Here is a 10,894-nt window from a genome sequence, read left to right on the forward strand (position 1 = left end):
TTGTGCCGCAAAGGGAAACATCGCTCCCCCTCCCCAACAAGTCACCGCCTCAATGGACCCAACAAAGTAAAGTCATCTAATGTTCTTGAAGCCTCGTTGTTAAGAATGCTCACTGACACCTTGCTATAAAGAGAGAAAGCATTAGAGACACTTGAGACAAGGTCTGATAAGGCAAGGGATAAAAATGACATCAGTTGCTGGGTGTCCATAGGTTAATGTCAGAAGATTAAGCAGACAAAATAATGTGCAAGATCAGTAAGATTTTGCCTAACACAGCTTATGCAATTGATTATGTTAAAATGTTAATCATGTGGCCTAGGGTGGTGTAGCGATCTAAGCCACTGTCTCCAGAACACATATGCCGCTGTAGCATGGGTTCCAATCCACCCACTGCTATTTCAGCACACATTACTCTATCCAATAAATAGGAAATATGCTATCGCCCTATTGGACACATCCTCTTCTAAACTATTAGGGTTTGAATCAGTGATGCCGTAAAGACATGCAGAAAACACATACAGTACACACACACATTATACGCAATAACTATAATCCAAGCTTTAGTGTCTGGCAGACAGTGCTCAACAGTGCCTAGCAACCCTCAATGTGTTAATATATGCTTACACGGAAGTGCTCTTTATGTATTTGGGGGTAGATCAGCTTTAATATTGCAGATAGATTGTGGCTTCCATCTGTGCAATTGTCTGCATCATTACCAATCTCCCATATACAGTTGAAGTCGGAAGTTTACATACACCTTAGCCAAGTACATTTAACCTCAGTTTTTCACAATTCCTGACATTTAATACTAGTAAAAATTCCCTGTCTTGGGTAAGTTAGGATCACCATTTTATTTTAAGACTGTGAAATGTCAGAATAATAGCAGAGAGAATTATTTATTTCAGCGTTTATTTCTTTCATCACATTCCCAGTGGGTCAGAAGTTTACATACACTCAATTAGTATTTGGTAGCATTGCCCTTACATTGTTTAACTTGGGTCAAACGTTTTGGGTAGCCTTCCACAAGCTTCCCACTATAAGTTGGGTGAATTTTGGCCCATTCCTCCTGACAGAGCTGGTGTACCTGAGTCAGGTTTGTAGGCCTCCTTGCTCGCACACACTTTTTCAGTTCTGCCAACACATTTTCTATAGGATTGAGGTCAGGGCTTTGTGATGGCCACTCCAATACCTTGACTTCGTTGTCCTTTAGCCATTTTGCCACAACTTTGGAAGTATGCTTGGGGTCATTGTCCATTTGGAAGACCCATTTGCGACCAAGCTTTAACTTCCTGACAGATGCCTTGAGATTTTGCTTCAATATATCCACATAATTTTCCTGCCTCATGATGCCATCTATTTTGTGAAGTGCACCAGTCCCTCCTGCAGCAAAGCACCCCCACAACATGATGCTGCCACCCCCGTGCTTCACTGTTGGGATGGTGTTCTTCGGGCTTGCAAGCCTCCCCCGTTTTCCTCCAAACATAACAATGGTCATTATGGCCAAACAGTTCTATTTCTGTTTCATCAGACCAGAGGACATTTCTCCAAAAAGTACGATCTTTGTCCCCATGTGCAGTTGCAAACTGTAGTCTGGCTTTTTATGGCGTTTTTGGAGCAGTGGCTTCTTCCTTGCTGAACGACCTTTCAGGTTATGTCGATATTGGACTAATTTTACTCTGCATATATATACATTTGTACCTGTTTCCTCCAGCATCTTCACAAGGTCCTTTGCTGTTGTTCTGGGATTGATTTGCACTTTTCACACCAAAGTACGTTTATCTCTAGGAGACAGAACGCTTCTCCTTCCTGAGCGGTATGACGGCTGCGTGGTCCCATGGTGTTTATACTTGTGTACTATTGTTTGTACAGATGAACATGGTACCTTCAGGCGTTTGGAAATTGCTCCCAATGATGAACCAGACTTGTGGAAGTCTACAATTTCTTTTCTGAGGTCTTGGCTGATTTCTTTTGATTTTCCCATGATGTCGAGCAAAGAGGCACTGAGTTTGAAGGTAGGCCTTGAAATACATCCACAGGTACACCTCCAATTGACTCAAATGAAGTCAATTAGTCTATCAGAAGCTTCTAAAGCCATTACATAATTTTCTGGAATTTTCCAAGCTGTTTAAAGGCTCAGTCAACTTAGCATATGTAAACTTCTGACCCACTGGAATTGAGATACAGTGAGTTATAAGTGAAATAATCTGTCTGTAAACAATTGTTGTAAAAATTACTCTTGTCATGAACAAAGTAGATGTCCTGACCAACTTGCCAAAACTATAGTTTGTTAACAAGAAGTTGGTGGAGTGGTTGAAAAATACGTTTTATTGACTCCAACGTAAGTGTATGTAAACTTCCGACTTCAACTGTATATATATATATATATATATATATATATTTTTTTTTTAAAATATATTTTCCTTCATTATTTTCCCCTAACCCTACCACCCATCCCCTAATTGGTGTAAACTAAGGGACAACAACACTTAGGCTTCTACTTCCAGCTTATACATACTACAGTGCATTCGGAAAGTATTCAGATCCCTTGACTTTTTCCAAATTTTGTTAAGTTACAGCCTCATTCTAAAATGTACTAAATGTTTTTTTACCTCATCAATTTGCACATAATACCCCACAAACAGGTTTAAAAAACTGAAATATTACATCTACATAAGTATTCAGACCCTTTACTCAGTACTTTGTTGAAGCACCTTTGACAGCGATTACAACTTCGAGTCTTCTTGGGTATGACGCTACAAGCTTGGCACACCTGTATTTGGGGAGTTTCTCCCATTCTTCTCCGCAGATCCTCTCAAGCTCTGTCAGGTTGGAAGGGAAGCGTTGCTGCACAGCTATTTTCAGGTCTCTCCAGAGATGTTCAAACGGGTTCAAGTCTGGGCTCCGGCTAGGCCACTCAAGGACATTCAGAGACTTCTTCCAAAGCCACTCCTGCATTGTCTTGGCTGTGTGCTTAGGGTCGTTGTCCTGTTGGAAGGTGAACCTGCCCAGTCTGGAGCAGATTTTCATCAAGGATCTCTAGGGTCTTTGCTCTGTTCATCTTTGCCTTGATCCTGACTAGTCTCCCAGTCCCTGGTTCTGAAAAACATCCCCACAGCATGATGCTGCCACCACCATGGTTCCAGGTGTCCTCCAGACGTGACCCTTGGCATTCAGGCCAACGAGTTCAACCTTGGTTTCATCAGACCAGAGAATCTTGTTTCTCATGGTCTGAGAGTCTTTAGGTGCCTTTTGGAAAACTCCAAGCGGACTCTCATGTGCCTTTTACTGAGGAGTCGCTTCCGTCTGGCCCCTCTACCATACAGGCCTGATTGATGGAGTGCTGCAGAGATTGTTGTCCTTCCGGAAGGTTCTCCCATCTCCACAGAGGAACTCTAGAGCTCTGTCAGAGTGACCATCGGGTACTAGGTCACCTCCCTGACCAAGGCCCTTCTACACCGATTGCTCAGTTTTGCTGGGAGGCCAGGTCTAGGAAAAGTCTTGGTGTTTCCAAACTTCTTCCATTTAAGAATGATGTAGTCCACTGTGTTTTTGGGGACCTTTAATGCTGCAGACATTTTTTGGTACCCTTCCCCAGATCTGTACTTCGACACAATCTTGTTTCGGAGCTCTACGGACAATTCCTTCGACCTCATGCCTTGGTTTTTGCTCTGACATGCACTGTCAACTGTGGGACCTTATATAGAAAGGTGTGCCTTTCCAAATCATGTCCAATTAATTGAGTTTACCACAGGTGGACTCCAATCAAGTTGTAGAAACATCTCCAGGATGATCAATGGAAACAGGATGCACCTGAGCTCAATTTCGAGTATCATAGCAAAGGGTCTGAATACTTATGTAAATTAAGGTATTTCAGGTTTACATTTTTAATAAATGTGCAATTTTTTTAAACAGTTTTTGCTTTGTCATTTATATCAGGTATCAAGGTAATACCCAGATGCAGACTGTCGAAGTAACAATGTTTATTGTAGCAACGGGGCAGGCAAAGACAGGTCAAGGCAGGCAGGGGTCGATAATCCAGAGTAAGAGCAAAGATACAGGACGGCCGGCAAGCTCAGGGTAGGCAGAGGTCGGTAGTTCAGAGGGGAGCAGAGGTACCGATCGGCATGCAGGCTCAGGGACAGGCAGAGTGGTCAGGCAGGCAGGCACAAAACGCTGGTTGACTCGAACAGGTATAAATACACAAGGGATAATGGGGAAGATGGGCGACACCTGGAGGGGGGTGGAGACATTCACAAAGACAGGTGAGACAGATCAGGGTGTGACAATTATGGGGTATTGTGTGTAGTTTGCTGAGGAAAATGTTTTTTTTTTTTTATCCATTTTAGAATAAGGCTGTAATGTAACAAAATGTGGAAAAAGTCAAGGGTTCTGAATACTTTCAGAGGGCACTGTATATGCATTTTACGTAAACATTATATTTTACAATAGTTGTCTTTTTTGTTTTTAGTCCCATTTTCAGCTCTGCTCAACCCCTCCCTATCTCTGAACATCATCCAGTTTTGAATTCAATTTGACATATATTTTTCAACTGTGCTGTGATTTTTCACAAATGTTCTGAACCTTTCTATTCTCATAGATTTTACATATTGTAAATGAAAGGTTTTTTTTGCTACGAGTTTTGGCATAATATTATTGCTCAAGTGACTTTTTAAAATCAACCAGCAGCGCTATTTGCAGAATTTGCTGCAGGTAAATGTTGCAATTCTTCAGCCATTCTGGAACCTGGGACCAAAAACAGGTTACATGGACAGTACCAAAACAAATGATCTAATGATTCTGTCTATTCGTAGAAAAATATGTAGAGCTGGGATGGTCGTATCCCTACAACACCAAATCCTTCCAGGATTGTTCTACATTGTAGAATAATAGTATAGACATCAAAACTATGCAATAACACATATGGAATCATGTAGTAACCAAAAAAGTGTTAAACAAATCAAAATATATTTTATATTTGAGATTCTTCAAAGTAGCCATCCTTAATGAAACCTTAATGAAAGCTTTGCACACTCTTGGCATTCTCTCAACCAGCTTCATGAGGTAGTCACCTGGAATGCATTTCAATTGTTAAAAGTTAATTTGTGGAATTTCTTTCCGTATTAATGCGTTTGAGCCAATCAGTTGTGTTGTGACAAGGTAGGTGTGGTATACAGAAGATAGCCCTATTTGGTAAAACACCAAGTCCATATTATTGCCAGAACAGCTCAAATAAGAAAAGATAAACGAAAGTCCATCATTACTTTAAGACATGAAAGTCAGTCAATCCGGAAAATGTCAATAACTTAGAAAGTTTCTTCAAATGCAGTCACAAAAAACACTAAGCACTATTATGAAACTGGCTATCATGAGGACCACCACAGGAAAGGAAGACCCAGAGTTACTTCTGCTGCAGAGGATAAGTTCATTAGAGTTACCAGCCTCAGAAATTGCAGCCCAAATAAATGCTTTACAGAGTTCAGGTAACAAACACATTTCAACATCAACTATTCAGAGGAGACTGCGTGAATCAGACCTTCATGATCAAATTACTGCAAAGAAACCACTACTAAGGACACCAATAAGAGGAAGAGACTTGCTTGGGCCAAGAAACACGAGCAATGGACATTAGATGGGGTGGAAATCTGTCCTTTGGTCTAATGAGTCCAAATTTGATTAGTTCCTCCATGAAGCATGGAGGAGGAGGTGTGATGGTGCTTTGTTGGTGACACTGTCGTGATTTATTTAGAATTAAAGGCACCCTTAACCAGCATGGCTACCACAGCATTCTGCAGAGATACGCCATCCCATCTGTTTTGCGCTTAGTGGGACTATCATTTGTTTTTCAACAGGACAATGACCCAACACATCTCCAGGCTGTTTAAGGGCTATTTGACCAAGAAGGAAAGTAATGGAGTGCTGCATCAGATGACCTGGCCTTCACAATCACCTGAAGTGCTTAGCATATGTGGGAACTCCTTCAAGACTGTTGGAAAAGCATTCCAGGTGAAGCTGGTTGAGAGAATGCCAAGAGTATGCAACGCTTTCATCAAGGCAAAGGTTGGCTACTTTGAAGAATCTAACATCTACAATATATTTTGGTTTGTTTAACACTTTTTTGTTACTACATGATTCCATGTGTGTTGTTTCATAGTTTTGATGTCTTCACTATTATTCTACAATGTGCAAATAATACAAATAAAGAAAACTTTTTGTAAGATTTTTCTATAGTAAATAGAAAAACTACGTTTTGAATCCAGTGTCGTTTTGTGTATCAGTTCATAAACCATGTGCCATGGAATCGGTACATCGGAAATCTCTTCCCAATTTATTTGCCATCTATATTGCACAGCTGTCAATGTTTTGGTATTAAATCAAACTGGTACTCCAAAGTGCTTTTTCATGACCACTTTCAGATTAAGCCAGCATGAGATCTGTGCCCTTTTGTTTGCTCATCAATATAGGTCACATCTGCTATGTCTTTGTACATTACAATGCAGAGAGACATCTCAATGAATCCACACATTTTAGAAGTGGGTGAATAGTTCAAGTGCAGTTGGTCTACAGTCTCAACTTGTGCAACATCTCAGCATAATTAATAGTTGCTTCCTCAATCATATGAAGTGAGCAAACATGATAGCTAACATTATATTAAAACTGGTAAGGTTCACATGAATATTGCTTGCAGGCCAATACTAATTAAACCTCTGCTATCCCACAAATAGTATTTGATCACACAGCACATAACAAAATAAATGTAAGAGTTTGCCTCCCACTAAAAATCAACCAACCAGTGAGGCTAGTCTCCCTTGTGTAGCCTAATACAATGTATTTACATTTCATATGTATGGGAATTGAATGTCAGCAATGTGTTTGACTGTGGAGTTGACAGCAGAGGAAAAGCCCATAACAGGAGTTGCATTCCTCTCGGCCTCATCTCAGCCACTGACCTTCCTGTCTAAGCCTCTGGACTGGTGGTCTTCCGAGGCTATTTATATAAGATGATCGCCTCCTGATCCTCTTGAAAAAAGATATGATCACATGCTTTAAGATTAAAATGTAATTAGTTGTCTGCCAGTCAAAAAGAATCAACTGGGATTTTTAACGAGGTGGAAAAAGGACAACTGGGTTATTTATTTGACCACATACATTCACAATTCACATTTCTGTGGTTCAAAAGCACCAGATTTACTATGAACTTTATTGTAACCTGGCAGCATGATTTAATTTGGAGCTGTTCTTCAACAATGTGCGTTATAAAGTGTTTACTCTTTATGTTTTGCTCAGTTTACTTAAATCTTGTTAAATAATCGCCTCCTTATAACGCATAATCTCTTTTAATTTATGAAGAAATTGGTTTAAGGTACAGTACGTTTTGCACTTCACACATTGCTTTTGCACCATGACATGGCTTTGTCACTGTTGTGGTTCACCATGTTGTTGCAACAATTACAAAAATACCTCTAGCTCCGGGTCAGAATGTTTGTTTCTCTATTTATTTATTTATGTATTTGTAAAAAGTCACTACATCTTAAGACATGACGCACAACAAATGCTACTAAAAGATACATCTGGGTCTAAGCAGGTCAACTATGCAGTGTTTGACATGAGTTTAGGACCTGTTGCATTTTTGCAACCGGGGGTCTCACAGGGTTGCTTAATTCATCCAGTTCACAGAAACTCTCCTCCTGAACTTGAAAATGTGTGGACTGTTACTCGAACTCTTGAATAGATCATGCATTGATGTCAATGGGAGATTGGTGCAAAAATATTTTCACTCTCTATACAATCTACACAATTGCAACAGGACTAACTCTATATCAGATATACTCAGTGTTTGTTCACTGTTAGCTCATAAACTCCCTACTTTCTAAGAATTTGGCACAGTTCGATTGAGTCTCTGCAGGCCCACAGTTCCCTCCATCTGATCAGAAGCCAAGGCACTGGCAATAGCCACTGAGAGGGCTTGGCAACCACTAAGCACTTGGGGGCCGATTCTGACCCGAGTTAAGAGTGTGTAAATTCCCTTTTTATGCACTTTTCTCTCTATGCGTATTCTGACCTTGAACTTAAGCATGAGAATAACGTGCTATTCACCCACTATTCGTTCGGGGTGGAGACCTAAGAAATTAAGGTTTGGCGGAGTGAGATATGCCATATTCTGACATTGAATATCTCATAATTCCACCCTTTACATGCGAGGAAACTATGAATAAGGTTGAACGAACCTGACGTTTTCAAGTGGAAAAAGCATCTACTTTATATGTTGCCAATAGAAATAACAGCATTCTCCATGTACTGTAATTTATAAATTGATAAGAGCTATTGATTAGACCTAAATAAATTAGTAATCCATTTGGAGAAGGGGATTGTAAATATACATAGCAATTGTTTTAGCTGATTTTTCCATATGATCCCTGGAGACAAATTCCATTCCATTCTGTTTACCTTTCTTTCCTCTCTCATGTCTGTATAGTTGTTCCTGAGGGTCACTAGCATTATCATATTAGGCTAACATTGTGCAATAATTTGGGAATGCCTATTTGAATCATTGTGGAACTCAGACCACACGTAGCAGGTTAAACCTGGAGCGTGGCGAACAGTTCACGACGACTGGACTGGTGTCAAGAGTTCCATGATTAGTGAGGATTAGGATATATTTATAGGACTATTCTTCAACTCTTATTGTACACAGTATACAGTATTTTGTGTGTAAAGGCTTTCCAAACCAGCATTTTTTAAATGATTCATACATACTTTCCTAACCCTAAAATTTGCCTAAATGATTTACAAAATCGGAGATTTTTAAATGTATTTACAAGTTGGTGTTGAAACAGAGACTAATATATATTTAGATGGCGTTCTTTCATTGATCCCTATAGTCTGAACCCGTTTTCTCGATGAAGAGTCTGTTGACAAAATTCTAATTAAAGGTACACTGTATTTATAGGGATGGCTTAAGATAAATGTACTGAAAACCCTATTAAATTAAAACTCCACAAGAAGATATGTTGGCCAGCAATTGGGAGGGTTTTCAGCAGCTTAATTAAATGTATTCAGGGCGCGCAAGGGAACCACGCCTGCAAAGCACGTTACGCACCTGCATAAGGTAAGTCTAAATACCATCTACTTAGAAGTGCATAGGAAGGCCCTCATAGGGAAGGCGTACATTTCTTAAGTTGGAATCGGGCCCTTGGCGCCTCAGTCCCACTAAGCCATCTGCAACTGCTATGTGGTTAAGGCATGGACATAGGCCACAAGTGTGTGCAGGCAAATGGCTGTGACATCCAAAGAACAACCAATATTAAATAGTGTGGTATCTTTGCAAATATTCTAGAATGATTTGCAGTCCCTACTTTAAACAAAGTACACCTTACACTCTCAGAAATAAAGGTTTAGATTTGTTCTTAAAGGTGTACAACCGCTAGTCACTAGGGGGGTACCCTGTAAGGTCATCCTTTGTACCCCAGTTCATACCTCAATTAGTACCTTTCTTACATAAAGTCCACAGGTACAAAAGCATGCTTTTAGAAAAGGTATAATTTGCCTTTATAGTGAACCACCTCAGTGACAAAGCCATTTGTTTCTAATACAGTAATTGACAACATCTTACCTCTGCCATACACCACTTAAACTGGTACCACTCTTCCAATCATGGGTGGCCAAAAAAGATCTAACAGAAAGCCACACCTCCAATTTAATTTCCTTTTGTACCTTGCCTTTTGGAGTGAATTGTAGGGTTACCACCCAGGACTATATTTGTTAAAGACAGAGACATGGTTGTTGAATTCGTTCATTTTCTGTCCTGTGGTCTTCACCAAGTGAGTTCCTGAGCATATGTTATAACAATACATTACATATCCCATCAGGCCTTATTTGAGACCTACTGTTAACCTAATACAGTAGCCTGAAACGGATGGTTTACAGGCCACATCAGGCCTGCAAGTGGGGTTGCAAAATTATTTCCCCAAATTCCCAGATTTTCAAGAAATCCTGTTTGAAAGATTTCCTGCTTATTCCCTCCCGTTTCTAGGAATGTTCTAACCGGGAATTCTGGAAAACCTGGGATTTTTTGGTTTTGTTGTAAAGGTTAACAATGAGGTAAGGTATGGCAGATGTTTATGCAAAGAGGGCTTTATAGACAATAAGAGTGCAATGCATTGATCTATGAGACTTCAAAGAGGGCCAGTCTACTTTCTGACACAAAAGGAAATTATGTGTACTGAACCTATCGCTCGTAATAAAGCGCAATGCGCTATGATAAATTACGTCCAATGGCTTCAATACAGTAACAGCTGCATTCATATAGGTGATATCGCCATAGTCAATAAGTGGAATGAATGTTGACTGAATCATTCGGTTTCTGCACTTTAACTAAAGACTGGACCTGTTCCTATTGAATAAGCCAATTTTAACTATTAACTCATCAACATGCTTTTTGAAAGATACACCACCTGACCAAAAGTATGTGGACACTGCTCATCGAACATCTCATTCCAAAATCATGGGCATTAATATGGTGTTGGTACCCCCTTTGCTGCTTTAAATGCCTCCACTCTTCTTTCCACTAGATGTTGGAACATTGCTGCGGGGACTTGCTTCCGTTCAACCACAAGAGCTTTAGTGAGGTCTGAAACTGGGTGATTTGGTCTGATATACCACTGCTTTTAGCCAATCAGTATTCAGGGCTTGAACCACCCAGTTTATAAAGGGGTGGTTCGAGTCCTGAATGCTGATTGGCTGACAGCCGTTGTATATCAGACCTAATCGCCCACTGGTATGACAAAACATGACTTTTTACTGACCTTATTACATTGGTAACCATTTTGTAATAGCAATAAGGTACCTCAGGGGTTTGTGGTATATAGCCAATATACCACTGCTAAGGGCTGTATCC

This window comes from Salmo salar, chromosome ssa11 (genome assembly GCF_905237065.1).
Source record: "Salmo salar chromosome ssa11, Ssal_v3.1, whole genome shotgun sequence".
Taxonomy (NCBI): domain Eukaryota; kingdom Metazoa; phylum Chordata; class Actinopteri; order Salmoniformes; family Salmonidae; genus Salmo; species Salmo salar.